At 39.0% G+C, this 15,102-nt stretch overlaps 2 long non-coding RNA genes across 2 annotated transcripts in view; one reads left to right on the top strand and one right to left on the bottom strand.

Annotated features, from left to right (window-relative positions):
- The window catches only part of LOC111612133, a 40,325-nt gene extending 27,414 nt beyond the window's left edge, over window positions 1-12,911 (bottom strand). The window contains exons 1-3 of the long non-coding RNA XR_002754424.1: window positions 12,822-12,911; window positions 4,306-4,490; window positions 3,276-3,376 (exon numbers count right to left, since the gene is read on the bottom strand). This is a non-coding gene — a long non-coding RNA (uncharacterized LOC111612133). The remainder of the gene's footprint in view (window positions 1-3,275; window positions 3,377-4,305; window positions 4,491-12,821) is intronic.
- On the top strand, window positions 4,487-11,413 carry LOC111612130. Its single transcript, XR_002754421.1, has 2 exons — window positions 4,487-5,026; window positions 8,404-11,413. It is a non-coding gene; the product is annotated as an uncharacterized LOC111612130 (long non-coding RNA).
- Window positions 12,912-15,102: the final 2,191 nt, after the last annotated feature.

Here is a 15,102-nt window from a genome sequence, read left to right as displayed (position 1 = left end):
ATTAAAGAAAAAAAACTTAAATGAAGTTAAACTGGAGACTTTATTTAAATCCACTTCTCTGTCATTTCTAAGCTGCACCACTGAGGTACCGAATCTGAACACCTGGAAATGAAACATATTGTTGGGATTGATGGCAAAATACCTAAATGTTTCCACTAATAAACAAAAAATCCAGTCTGTGGTTAATGTTTCGTAAGTAGAAAGCAAAACTAATAAAACATAATTTGACTTCCATCTGATTCCAGGTATTGAAAGATTCTGCTTTTTACGTGATGAACTTGAAGTAACCGCGGCTCACCTGGACATCGTTTAACTTCCTTCTATTTAGGGAAAACGTTAAATATTTACACTGTTGTTTCTTCTTACAGCTGCAACCTTTAAGGTGAGAGCTGAGTGGCTGGTGGGTGGGCGTGTGTGTGTGTGTGTGTGTGTGTGTGTGTGTGTGTGTGTGTGTGTGTGTGCGTGTGTGTGTGAGTGTGAGCGAGCCACAGAGGTAAAGTTTTTGTGCATACAGCCAGTTTTACAGTTGATGTGAGGTTCTAATTTATAATTGATGTCTCTCCATTCAGTTAAAACTTTGCTTTAAATGTAAAAATGTAAACTGCAGACAAACACTAAACATCAAAACTGACAAATTAAACTTTTATATTTTCCACAATGACTTTATTGTTTTGGGGCAGAAGATGGAGCAGCTTATCACACTTTTCTCTCAGAGTATCGTACAAGTAGAACAAAAAAAACCCCAAAAAATAAATTTTGGACTCATTTGTATGGAAGTGTTTAAATGCCAAAACCCGAAAACAAGCAGCAGTATTTCATTTTGACGAGAAAACTTTTGACGAGATGCTGCTGCTTCCATACATCTGACTTATACGGAAGCTTTTAAATACCAAAACTTGAAAATAAATTAATTAACCCTACCCCACTTTTGCGTTATAATTAGAAACATTCATGTTGTAACGAGATACAGAACCTGTTAAAATGAGAAGGGTTTTTGTTTTGGTGACATTTTAAAATCCCAACAGGTTTGACTGTTTTAATATTGCAACTTTTCTTATTTAGAGGAGATATTTTGATAAATCTCATACCTCGCTATAGCAGTAAAGTTTGTCATTATAACGAGAATCTGATGTGTTTCTAAGCTCTGGTGGTTAAACACCTTCTGTCACCTTCTGGTTTGGCTTTTAGTGAAATATTGATTGGGAAATTACTAATATTAATATTAAAGATTGTCAGAAAAACCCCTGTTTGTTTCCTCAGCCTGGTGTGAAAGGCTGTAACTGACCGTTTTCTGGTCAGGTTGAAAACACAGCCGGTGTGATCACGGCTCTGGTTCTGCCAGAGGAGTGATGTGATCATCATGGAGTCGCAGGAAGATGTAATTTAGTGACTGGATGACAAGAACAAATTCGACGGCTCTCTGATTAATTGTTATAAATGTCCACCCAGGCAGCGGCAGTCGCTTGGTTTATGCTGAGGGATCGGATGTTGGCCGTAAACATTATGCACACTGCTGATTTCGGTCAAAGGAGGACGTTTCGCTAACATTTCCATTTTTATTGCCGCCCATTCTGGGTTGATTCAAGCGTAAAGCAACGTCAAGTCTCAACTAATTTGTTGGCCGGCCGTTTCACATTCCAAACATTTCCTTTAGCAGCAAACTCATCTGCATAATGACACACTGGTCGAAGGGACGTCTGCTTTATTTAATTTCACACTATCTGAGTCTGAATTTTTACACATTTTGCTGAAATAACAAATATTTTACTTTGACTATAAATGACAGCGAGCTTCTTAGTTTAATGTCTGCAGTTCTGTAATCTGTCGGCAATAAATAACAAATCAAAATATCGTCTGGGGAAATGAAAGCAAGTTTTGACACCAAAAGTTACAGTTTGACATTTTAAAAGCTGCATTTATTCTACCATCTTTACTTGAAAGATATATCTGTCTGTAGGAGCCAAAGGCCGAAATGTAAATGAATGAAAAACTATAAATATTTAAGTAGTAAAAGTGACTTTTTTAAATATATTACAACTGGGAGGTTTGGCCTCTGAGCTGTTTCTTCTCAGCGACAGCCGGTGAGTCTGTCAGCGCTAAAAGCTTTTGTCCTTCATTCTGAAGACGGAACGAGGCGGACAGAGAGGACTTCCTGTCCTGAAGAAACATCCTGCAGGCTTTTCACATCGGATCCACACTGTAAAATCTAATTAGTCCACCTTACTTAAAAAAAATCAACTCAAATCAACATGTTAATACGTGCAAGTTGAGCTTCTTCCGTTTAAACGACTCGACTAACTTGATCATTTGAGTTGCATTAATGCTAAAAACGAGCTAATAAACGAAAGCAGCTTCATTCCTCGTGAACTGACTGCACAGAGGAAGCTTTGGACGTTTTCATCTTTAACAACTTAAAATAGTTTAAAGAAAATAACTGACTTATTTAGTTACTGTGGCCCAATGCATTGTGGGATACCTTGCTGGCCAATTCCTACTGTCACATATAAACGCCTCAACAGAATCAATTACTGCATCATATACATTTGTCCTTCCATAAAGTCCAAGTAACTTTTTAAAAGTGTTGATGAAACTGATTTAAGACGACTTACTATTTTCAATTAAATACAATGTTGTTATTTACAGTGCATGTTGATCAGATGGCCTCTCTGCAGCCCTGACACATTTCTGAGCTCTTCATACATAAAGTAAAACTCAAACATGAACCATGAAAACTCCTCCTCCTTTCCTGTAACAGACTGATTTGTGCTGAGCTCCAACTCTGATGCTTGGAAGGGAATAAATCTGACAAACCCAAACTTAACACAACTTTGTGATGATGTGAATTTTCGCTCTTCAGCAGCAGGAATCAGAAAAAGCTCAACACAAGAAAGTCAAAGATTACAGTGAAGAACTGACATCACAAAGTTAAACGGATTCTACAGAGAAAAATAACAGCTTGAACCGTATTTAAGGTTAATATTTAGCTCTCCATTAGGGAATGTTTACGTAAAAATAGCACCTTGTTGTTGTTTTCTGTCGCATCTTTTGACATATTTCTCAGTTGAACAAGGTTAAAAAGTAAAATTTGTTTGGATTATGATATTATGCCCTTTAGGATCATCATGATCCTTTTATTCTTTGGTTCTGACTTTTTGTCATTTAGTATTTTTGTGTTCTCTTGTTTGCTTTTATCCAGTTGATTCTCTGATCTTGTTTTGTCCTTTTCAGTTCATGCTCTCGCTCCAGCTGTTTCACATCCAGTTAATCAGACTCACCGTTTCTGTGTCCCAGTAATCGCCCTCCCTCTGCTCGCTCCCTCCGGTTCACTCAGGCTGTGGCAGATCCTCCTGTTAACCTGCAGCGCTCCGATTCAAACCTGTGGGGAGATAGAGAAAAAAGTGAAAATATTCAATATCTCATTTATATACTTTTCAAAATTAATCAGATTTTTAACTATTCCCTTGACAGACCGCGTTATTTAAAATTATTCTTAAAAAGTTTGACTTTCCCTGATGAAGTCAGAATAACAGATGCTCCAGTTAATCTTAAATCATTTGTGTGGCAGCAGAGTGACAAACAAAACACAAACATTATCATAAAGGCATAAAGCATCGCCATGGCAACTGGTGGCTGCACAGTTAGATTACGTTGAGCTAACCGTAACTAGGAAATAGTAAATGTACTGCATGGTTGGTCAAGCTTTTGGTGAAATCAATAAAAATGCAGAATAAATGTGATCTTTGAAGTTTTCTTTGAAGTCTTATTAAAATCTGATTTTCATTCTGGTGAGCCGACAGAACCTTTTTGTTCTGTCTGTGATTTCAGGACGTTAGATGCTCCGTCACAGAGATCAGCAGAGAGGAGAAGGAACTTGTTACAGGAGGAGTATTTAAAGTTTTGCTACTTGATCCTCAACCCACTGAGTAAATTCACTAAACAAAATCGTTTTATCCAAAAAATTACCAGTTTTATTCTGAAAGAAACTGATTTGGAAAACAGTTTTGACCAGTTACTCAGCTCTTGACTCGGTTTTGATCAAATAATTTCTTGGATGGATACTTTTAACTTTTACTGGAGTGAAAATACATTGAAGCAGTTTTTGGGTTTATTCTACAAACTCTGCAGGTTATTTTTATCAGAAGTGATCATACACACATTCTAGTAAAAACCAAAATAAAAGCGGGGGAAACTCTCGCCCTTCATCCCGGACTCTGCCTGTCGTCAGGCGGCGTGAGGCTCCCCGGAGCCGTTGCTAGGCAACCGTGGCAGCATTAATATATGCAGCGGGGAGGGAGCAGGGGATACCTCTGGCCTGCGGACGGAAAGCAACCAGGAAGGCGTCAGAGTGAGCCGACTGGTTCCTTCAGTAGCTGCCTGCCTCCGCTGCTTTCTCCTCCTCCTCTTTGTCCTTCTCCTTTTCCTCCTCCTCCTCTTTGTCCTCCTCCTTCGCTTTCTCCTCCTCCTCCTTAAAACCAGTCAGTGTTCATCTTCTGCCAACACAAGGAGATACATCCAAGTGGAGAAAGAATCACTTTTTCGGTGTGAAACACTCAAAAGCCTCAAAATGAACCAAACATCTGAGAAAGTTTAGCTGAGAGGAAGCAGAGAAAACGCCGACAGCTTCTCCTGTTTGGAGACAAAAGAAGATGAAAACATTCACATGAAGCGGCTCGGCTCCTCTCCCACCCCCGTCTGCACATCAACTCACTATTCTTCAACTTGACATCATCCTTCCACAGACAAGAGGAGGAGAGCGGAGCGAGAGGCGGCGGCTCAGCGCTTAGGGGGGGAAAGTGACAGCGGCTGAAACTTGGCGACCAGTGAGATGAAATTTGCGGCGGAGACGCTGGAGCGCAGCAGGAGCCGCCGTGCAACCAGAGAGCCGAAGCGGGAGCGCCGGGCAGACGAGGCAGCCGACCTGGACGTGGAGGATGAGAGGGGCAGAGCTTCCCCCTAGCTGCCAGCGATGCGCTGCAGGAAGGCGCCCCCCCCCAGCATGTCCACGCTCCTCCTGATGCTCTGGAAGGTAAACACTCTGAACATCTTCATCTGGACTTCTGACACATTTTATGTTTAATGTGGGAAATTTGCATGAATCATTGAATCTTCTCTTCAAATCAAACTTTGCTGTTTTCATTTTACTTTTGTGTTTCTGAATAAAAACAACTCATCTCAGACTTTCCTAAAATATTACATCATTTTATGGGACGAAGCTTCAGATTTGACTTTTTGTTCAGATGGAGTTCAGAGCGATCCAGTTTCATCATGAGTGTCACTTTCCACTCGGTCCCAGAACAACGGGCAGAAAATGGGTCAAGCGGGCGATTAGTTGGAGTATTTCCTCTGCTGCTCCTCCATGAAGCAGAGGAGGAATGAGTGAGCGTCTGCTGGGTGTCATGCACGCTGGGGAGGGGCTGGGAGCTGTTTGCTTTATTTCCATTTTAAGACAATGCCAAAAGCACCTGAGCCTGTCAGAGCGGGTTAGCGTCTGCAGCTGTTCCACATGCTCGGGTTTATTCAAGTGGCAAAAGGTTTCATTCTCCGATGATCCGACCCGGGCCTCCTGAGGGGCAGAACAGGCGTCCAGGTACGGCTTCATGTGCCAACATTTTCAGGTTTGACTTCCTGTCAGTCTGCTGTTTTTATTTCAAGAGCCAAATCTTTGATAGAGTATCTATATTAGTGATGGGACTTGCTTAAAATTTACTGAAAGATCTCCAATTAATTCATCACATTTTAATTGAAAATAATATATTGACAAAATGAGCAACATTTTCAATTCAGAAACCAATTCAGAAATCTGGATTATAGAAATAAACAGACATGAGTTCAACAACAATCTAAATCTGTCCTCCAACCATCATCTTTTTCAGGAAGTCCTGATCATTCGTGGAGCTTCTTTGGAAATGTGGACTGTGGAGCCTGACATTAGCGTTAGCTTCTACATGTTTAGCATTGAAATGCTATTTTAGGTTTGAATAACTTTTCTGATAAGCTAACTCCATTTAGCACAACAATAGTCTTTTCTAGCATCCAATCAGATCAGTTTTAGAAACAGAAATGAATCCGTTGTTCTTAGCAGATGTCAGTTGTGCGTCAGATTTATGGGCGTAGCGCAAACATGTGAATACAAAGGTTCCAGTCGGAACCAGCTGCAGCCATGAGAGCAGCTTTTCACCTGATGTGATCCGTAACTTTTCTCCCTCTTCACTGTTTTTAGTTTTTTGCTGAGTGCTTGTTTAGATCGTCTTCATGCATCGGAGCACATCCAGTGCAGCACACAACAACCCGTTCAGGTTGGGGGCGTTGTTTAGTTTAGCGTCGAGAGCATCGATACGGGTCAGAGGAGGAAACCCAGAACTCAACGTGTTTCCCTGTCAGGCAGGAGAGAAACGTGTCTGGATGTTTTGCTGCAGACGCCATGCAGGAGCATCTTTGTAATAAATCACTTAAGGACTCCATCAGGACATTTTCCCCCTAGCAGCTCATATAAATGAGTGCAAACAATAAAATCAGTAATTAAAATAACGACTGCCACTAATGACTTTTCTTCCTGCTAATTTTTCTATTATCTGAATAATCTAAGGATTCATTTTCCTGAAGGAAACACATCAGATTTTTTGTTCAAGATGTAGAATACCATAAGAAAATCAAACATGAGTGAAAATTTACAGTTTAAAGTGCAAAATGTACATATAAACTGTTTATCCATTAAAGGAATAAATAAAATTAAACTTTTATTAATTACTGAATTATACATATAACAATGAGTTTCATAATGTCAAATATGATTAGAGTCAACAGAAATATGCTCAATTTCCTTCATGAATGCATTTTATTTATCAGTTTGTCTGGTAGAAGCTGGTGCATGTAGATATTTACCTTATCTGCAGAATTAAATGTGAATAAAACTCAATGAAGTGAAACAATTTTGGTCATCATAGATGGACAGATGGAAAAATGGATGGATGGATGATGTATTAACAGCATCTATCCATCTATCTATCCCTCCATCCCTCCATCCTGGAGGCAGAAGCTGTTTCTGTTTGTGGTTCAGGTAACTTGATGGAAGTCAATTCTTGCATCCGAAGTGTTTTTCAGAGTCTGGCTCCGTGTTAGACGGTTTATTTTTGGTTCTCCTGATTCTGCTGCCGTTAAAAAGCCGTTGACCCGCATGAGAAGCACTTTTCTCATGAGAGGCGCTTGGATGCCAACTCTCACAAGCTGCTGCGCCTGAAGGCCGACAGCATGCAGCTAGTTTCTAACAGGGCACCCCGGGCCACGCATATCAATACACACACACACACACACACACACACACACACACACACACACACACACACACACACACACACCTGTGAAATCACACGGATGAGAGCTGGCGCTCCATCACAACAGAGGAAGACAGGCTGTGGCTGCGGAGAGCAGAAATATTTGCTGTCTTTTCTGTCATGAAGCTTTAAAGAAACAAACGTCAAGGTCAAACTTTGATCTGATCACTGAAGATAATTAAAATTCACCCATTTATCCTGAAACTGCTTTACAAACACTAACTGAAAACTTAATGCAGCTGCTGGAGGCTAAAGATTGTAAATCATACAAATATTTAGCTCCAAACTATTTTGTTTGGAGCTAAATATTTTGTTTGCTAACTAAATATTAGCTGTTATCTTAGTTAATAAGCTAAATATTTAGCTGACAACATGTTGCAACTCACATTTAATTTTGTTAACAAGCCAAATACTCAGCCTGTTACGTATTTAGTGTTAAGCTAAGTAGCTTAGCAAGTATAAAGTGAATACTTGTTAAGTAAATAAGTAATTAACAAGTACGTATTTATTTAAAAAGTAAATAAGCTAGCTAACTCCGTTAAAAGCTAACCGGGTTAGCTAACCAGGTTAGCTTGGAACCAGGTTAACAAGCTTGTTAACAAAACAATATTGAGTTAGCTAGCAAAATATTTTGTTGGCAAGCTAAACATTTAGCTCAAAACTGTTTAGTAACTATACAGTATATATATTTAGTTTGTAAACTAAATATGACCAAGTCAGGATGTGGGATGCTAACAGAATCAATCCAAAGGAAACTGGGTGCTGATGCTAATGCTAACGGGTGCGAACTCATACAACCGGGTTGAACAACGTTTTAAATAACATTTACCCCAAATGAATGTATTTGTTCTTTTTTTGAGTTGTATGTTATAATCGTTACAATAAAGTGGAAAAAGCCAGCAACTTAGCATTTGCTTGTTGTAAATATGCAGTTATTTGGATTTTTAAAAATATTCTAATTATTTACTCGTCACCATTCAAACCTCAAAGTCAGTCTGCATTTAAAAAGAAACTGTCCCACTCACCTAAACAGGATTTGTGTTTAACGGATTTTTTTATGCTTCTGCTCCAGATCGGTCCGAGACAAAAACTGAAGACTTTTGCGGGGAAAATGGTAAACGCTGTCTGCAGTGATGAGGAAAAGGGAACCCAAGACAAGGAAAGTAAGGAGGAGAGCATCTTGGCCATGCTGGGCATCATAGGAACTATTCTCAACCTGGTCGTCATCATCTTCGTCTACATTTACACAACGCTGTAGGCCGCAAACTGCTAACCGGCTTCACCACGTCACGTCACGCTGCGCAGCGCAGCCAGCCAGACTGGAGCCGGGTTCGAGGCTGGACGACGGCTTCATGCAGATCATGCTGCACCATAAACCATCCAGATGATCGGATTGTTTCTGACTGCTAATAAAAAGTGCATGAAATGAACAAGAAACGTTCAAAGTCTGCGGCTGTTTCCAGCTCCTGGACCTAAAGACCGCGTCCAGGGAATGGCGCTCATGTTTGGGAAGAGCCAGAATTTCAGTAAAGCCAACATAATTGTTTTCATCCTTCTATAATGGAACAAGTGAGACATTTCACATCAACTTCTATAAAATCTTTATTAATAATTAGTTTAATTTACACGGATTTGAGTCATTTATTGAACTGTTTATTGAGAAAGCGAATTTTGAATTGAGCTGGAGCTGAAATTCATCCATGATGAATTCACCAGGCTTTGTGTTTGACAACAGCTGAAGAAAGATGAGACTGAGCTAGAGACATTTATAGGAAACAGCATGATTATCATATATTATTCAAGGTTTCTATCCATCTCTTTAACCTGTAATAGTTATCAATATTCTAATAAAATCCATCCATATACATGAAAAAACTTCTCAGGAGGACTTTTAGCTGCAGCTGTTTCACTTCATGGGCCAAATGCAGATTTTATATGGCGTGAGGTCAGAAATGTTTGAGACATATGTAAAAGACATCATCTAAAAATATAATTTCATTTCATTTTCCAGTTCAAACATCACTGACTTGTAATGACTTAAAACTCGAGGTAATGACTAAGCAAACAATGTAAAATTATCTGGATATTTAAATGTACAAGTATAATTTTATTTAAAATATCATTTAAATCTTAATTTCAATCAACTTTCAAACGGAACATACAAAACTTTTATGTTGAGTTTGGAGAATTTTATTAATTTTGGGTCAATATGTGGTTTTAAAGATTTTCAGTTTTTAGGTCACAGGAACATACAAAACAAGAGAAAAGTTCAAAATCAACTTCTGGCGACACCTAGTGGTGGAGCTGCAGATTGCAAGCAATTCATAGATAAAGCTATTTTACTCAGGACCTTAAAAATAATTATGTATTTCTGATCTGCTTAAATATCCATCAAAATATTAAACACAGAAAAAATGACACTTTGAGGTTTCGCCTCTCTGTAAATAAATTTGTTTGGTTCAGAGATTATAATCCCTTCAGACTCCAGAAACTTTTCAAGGTTACGTTTAGGAACTGGCACTTTGTTGAGGTTAGTAAAACATTTAAAGAGAGCTTAAATGTTTTATTTTGATTTACTCCAATTTACTGCTCTTGTAACTGCAAATATTAAATATGCAGCAGTGTGAACGTTAAAACGGATCTTTGCCTGGTTTCCTAACACAGAACGTTGTTTCCTTTGCTTTCTGCTGATGATTGGATGATCATGTTAAAGTCGGAAACTTTCAGTTTTTAGATGAATTTTCTGTGAGGTTCTGCTTCCATTGATAAGCACAAACAGAGAAATGAAACCATGAAACCACAAACAGGGATTTGCTGCGTCAGACTGCAGCTGAACTTTTACACTTGGGTTTTCCTTTGCTTGGTTCTGAGTTTCTGAGCCTTTTTGTGGGTTTGTGTTGCGACTTTGACCAAAGTGCCTTCCTAAACCCAACCACAGTTTCTGCTCAAAACTTTTCAAAGTTTTTCAGCCACTAAAAAAATGAGTCAAGCCTCCAGTTTAATTTGATCTGATCCAGAACTTTAAATGAGAACCCGCTTTGAGCTGCTGTTGTAATTGGGAGTAAAAAGGCAAAGACCAGTGGAGATAAACTGCTGATGGTTTTCTGCTGCATGTTTCCTGAGTCTCTGCTGCAAAACAGCTGGCTTCTGGCTGCAACTCTTTGCACTAAAGTAAGATGTTAGCAAGGAACCAAACATGATGATCCAATCCAAATAGATTGCTTTATATCCAAGCGTACTAACAGGAAGTTAAGTGGAAGAAAAAGCTTGAAGAAGCAGCATGGATAACCTCAGCCTTGAGAGGAAAGTGATGCAAACCTCAGTCAAGAATTTATTAAAGATTCACAAGACATGGACCTCAGCTGTCACTCTTCTGTTTTTTTCCTGCCTGGTTGTTGATAAATGTGACCACAATCAGACTTCCAAGTGAACGGTTTATGTTTCCCGTTCGCACAGAAGAAGAACGTTCCCGTCAGACAGCAGCGATCTGCTTACAGCAGCAACTAATATCGTCTCTGAATGCAGAGGTTTACTTGTTACTCATGCATCTTTTTCTGCTTCCTTCCACTTAACTTTCCATTAAAATCCTTGGATACTTTCAAATTGATCACTTTGGGAGAATTTACAGCATATTTCAGTTTAATGAGTCAGACTTTGTGAATTGAATGACTGAAATAAAATAACTGTGCAATGATATTCTAATTTATTAAGATGCCCATGTATTCATTCCTTTAAAGAAACATGAAGACAACTCAACAACAAGCCAGTGTTTTCAATCAGTGCTTGAGATCCTGAACATGATCACAGGGAGAGAAGAAGAAAAACATGAACTTCCTGCTGCTGCTTCTTCACAGCCAGCTAAAAAACAGTTTAAAGAGCACATGGAAACGTCTTATGAATGTATTCATATTTATTGTACCTTTGATTCTTCATGTTCTATTTACCTTGAAATGTGAACAGTTCTTATTTCTGTTGATGTGCATCAGAACGTAATAATCTCTGTACAGGCTGACAAATAATGGAAAGATTTTTCAGTCTGCATTTCATTACAAAACAAATAAACATGTTTGATTTTATCAGGGCATGTTAGTGTTGAGGAATGAATAATATGCATTTTTATTTTTATTTGAGATGAAAAACAAGCTGGAAGCTCTTTTGGAAACTAAGACCATGTATGATCATATCTGGGCCTGAAAGAAGACTGACTGGATGAAAAGCCAAATCTTCAGAGTTTAGAGCGTTTTTCTGGAGCAGCGAGACAAATTTTTACGTCTCGTTGCAAATCCATCTGAAAGATGGAGAGAAAAACGTGAAAGAGCTTGAAACTAGAAGGACATAGATGTATAAAGCACATATTGCCTTAAACAAATTCATTTTCATTCTATCTCTGTGTGATTTGTATCTTTTAAGTCAGATGCATAAAGGAGTGTCAGAACAATTTGCCACTCCAGTAGGAATGCTGTATGACGACCAACATACTGGAATAATCCTGTTCAGGCAAAGGAGGCTGAAACAGCCTGACTGATATTTTCATTGGAAACACTGTCTAGAGATATAAACAAGTTAATGAATTAAATCAATAAAACACCACAGGCCTGGTCTAAGCTGCTGTTTCACCTGAATCCTGCTGATTCAACCAACCGATTGTCTCTGCATCTCTTTCTAAATGAGCTGACACCATTTCCATGGTTTAACAAAAAAGAACAGCTGCACCAGCAATTAATCCGTCTGCCACACAAACGTCTCTAAGTCAACAGGACGTGATCTGCTCATACATGACAACAGCAAGCTGTGGGAGGAAAGTCAACCTGCAGCAGGAGCAGCACAGAAACGATGCAAAGACTTCTGGGCTCCAGTTTACTCTCTTTTTCATCTCAATACATGTGTTAGAACATAATGGCTACTAAATCAGATGATGAAGTTTTTACCCCAAAGATTCCCCAAACTGTGTCGAGATTTTTTTAACTGGAAGAAAATCTGGACAAAAGTTTGATTGTTTAACATGTTTTATATAAAACTGCAGAATTCAAGTGAAGACAGAATAAAGGAACCAAAAGCAGTTTGAAAACTAAAGAGGAAATATGGATTGGGAAAGGAGCAGAACATTTCCTCCCTGTTGGAGCCAATCACCGCTAAGCTGGACGTGAATGAAAACCGTCAATAAAACACATCAGCACTGAGTCACAGGCTGGAATAATGTTCCAGAGAACCTCAGATTATACTTTTCACTCTGATTCTGAGTAGAACTGTAAATATTTTCAATGGAACAAATGATGTGGAAATAATGACAAGTAAGTGGATGTTTCTTCTTCTTCTTATATCTTATATATTACATAATCTAAAATAGGCTAAGTATGGTCTGCACTGATACAGGGACACTTCCAGCAGTGACCAAGACACTAAAGACTGAACCTTTAACAAGAAGATCTATTATATAGTTGGATAAATGTGAAGCTTCAAGTGAGAAAAGCCAAAAATCAGAAGTCTAACCTTTTCAGCACCTTTCACTCAGCAGCATCGCTGACTCCGAGTCGGCCTCAGACATCAGACAGGATTTCTGCAGTAGATGTGTCCTGCATAGATTTCCTGTCACACAGCATATACATATCCATCTGGACTTTTTCACATTTATTCTTGCAGAGAAATAAATCCTGTGATCAAAAATCAGGGAGCGGGTTTGGAAGCCATGACAAATCCTGATATAAATGTAAAACTGGAGGGGAGAAAGTGTCTGGTTGGGTTTGACTGGGACAGATTGGAAATCTTACAATGCATGGAAAATGTTTGTGTGTCATGTGATGGTGAAACCTGTCACCTCAGAGCGGCTCTTCAGATCAGAGGGTCAGAGGTCAGATCTGCAGCATCCTACCTGAGGAAAACACAGATTATTTTATGATAGTTTCTTATGAGTTATAGGTTATTGATTAGATTTGGACTCTAATCAAAATCTAATTGAATTTAGTATAGTTTACTGTCTTGTGATGTCCTCTGTTTAAGAACAAATGAATGAATGACTTTATCTTCCTCCAGTCGCTGTGTAGCTGACTTTCCGTTGTGCTTTGGAGCCATTATTGGTTTTGAAAACTCAGCTGCGTTAACTTCCTGCATGACGTCTTCAGATGTTGCTTCAGCTCTTCTTTTCCTCATGAATCCATCTGGTTTGGGAAGTGCACCAGCCCCTCCTGTGTTTCTGTTTTTTATTGTATTTGAGCTGTCATCATTTGTGGTTTATTATCGTTATTCTACGTTCAGTTCGTTCTGTGACGCTCACTGGGGCTGTTTAGTTTATTTCCTTTGTGTTTAGTTTCTTCTTTCTTTTATCTCTGCGGTTTGGTTTATTATCTTTGGTTGGTGTTCAGATTTATCCTCTTTTGATTTGCGGACTTTGTCTCTAAGTGCATTTGCATTCTGACTTTTATGTCACTGTTGGAGTAACGGCTTCTTCCTCTGTGTAAAATAGCTTAAACAGATTAATATAAAAACCTTCGGGCGTCTGAATAATCAACCCAAAGACGAACAAACCTTTACAGATTCACAATCCTCTTCCTGATATTTTGGATGATTTCTTCAGATGTTTTATGATGTCACACAAGGAAAATTTCAGAACTTGGAAAAAAAGAGCCTATACAGTCAGAACCGGCCCAGAACAGCTATGACCTTATGGATCCATTTGTTTTGGTTTTTATCTCAGAGGAACTACAGACAAGAGATTTTACAATCTGATATATTTGGGGAACCTTTTGCAAGGCAGAGTGTCCAAATTATCGTTACGTCATGATGCTGAAACCTAAAAATCTGAAAATTGGAAATGAATAAAGAGTAAAGTTTTAGCCCAAGGGCGTCCACATTCATTCAACCCGGTTTCTGCAGCTTTCATTCATTTATGTTTTTCCTCTAAAATGTTTGTTTTTTAGTTGAACTTCACAGGATACAAACGGAAGAAGATTTGGGCCACTTGAAAAACTATTTACTTATGAAAAAAAATCATAAATCTGATTTTCTTGAGTCTTTTTTCAATCATCTTCTATAGATAGATACTGTATAAAAGGTGGAAAAAGATCTGAAAGGATTCATGATGGTTTCATTTTTCATATCATAAAATCCTGTTAGTTTAACATTATGTTCATTTCCAATGCTCTGACTGTGATTACTATGTTAATGTTCTTTCTGAGTCTGATCTTAAATGGCTCTATTGTTAAAACTCAAAGAACCTTTGCTGTTTTAATCCAGGCCGATCTGCCCGGATTAAGTGCGAAGCGGAAAGTCTGACAGTAAGTTGGAAGATTTGCGCCTGTGGTTCAGAGATCACGCTGCTTCCTGGCTTACTGTGCAGCACTTTTAGGATTTCCAACATGGCTCCTCCCTGAACCCCAACACAAACCCGACCTTACCGAGTCGTTAAAGAACGAGAGTGGATTTAAACTTTACTGTGAAAAAGCACAGGGAGAAACGGATGAGTGCTCTGAAACAGGGAGATCACAGTAAGCTGGTTTTTAATGGTCAGGAAAGTTGAAGCTGGCGCCATGTTGAGTCACGCTGAGCCTGCAGCTCCCAGTTATCTGTCACTGCTGTCTGAACAAAAACTGCTGGGCGGATCGATGGAGAGCAGAGCGCGGCGCTGTCTGACAAACAGCCATCAACATTCGGACCCGGCTCCCGCCTGTGTGGGAAAACAACCGACTCAAACAGAAAACCCTCCAGATTCTGTTCATCTGAACTTTTCTGCATAGAAACCTGATTTACACAGAAAGCAAGTTAAAAAATAAAGCAA

This window comes from Xiphophorus maculatus, chromosome 19 (genome assembly GCF_002775205.1).
Source record: "Xiphophorus maculatus strain JP 163 A chromosome 19, X_maculatus-5.0-male, whole genome shotgun sequence".
In the NCBI taxonomy this organism is placed as follows: Eukaryota; Metazoa; Chordata; class Actinopteri; order Cyprinodontiformes; family Poeciliidae; genus Xiphophorus; species Xiphophorus maculatus.
Note: the sequence above shows the minus strand (reverse complement) of the source record. Positions and strands in the feature narration are given on the sequence as shown.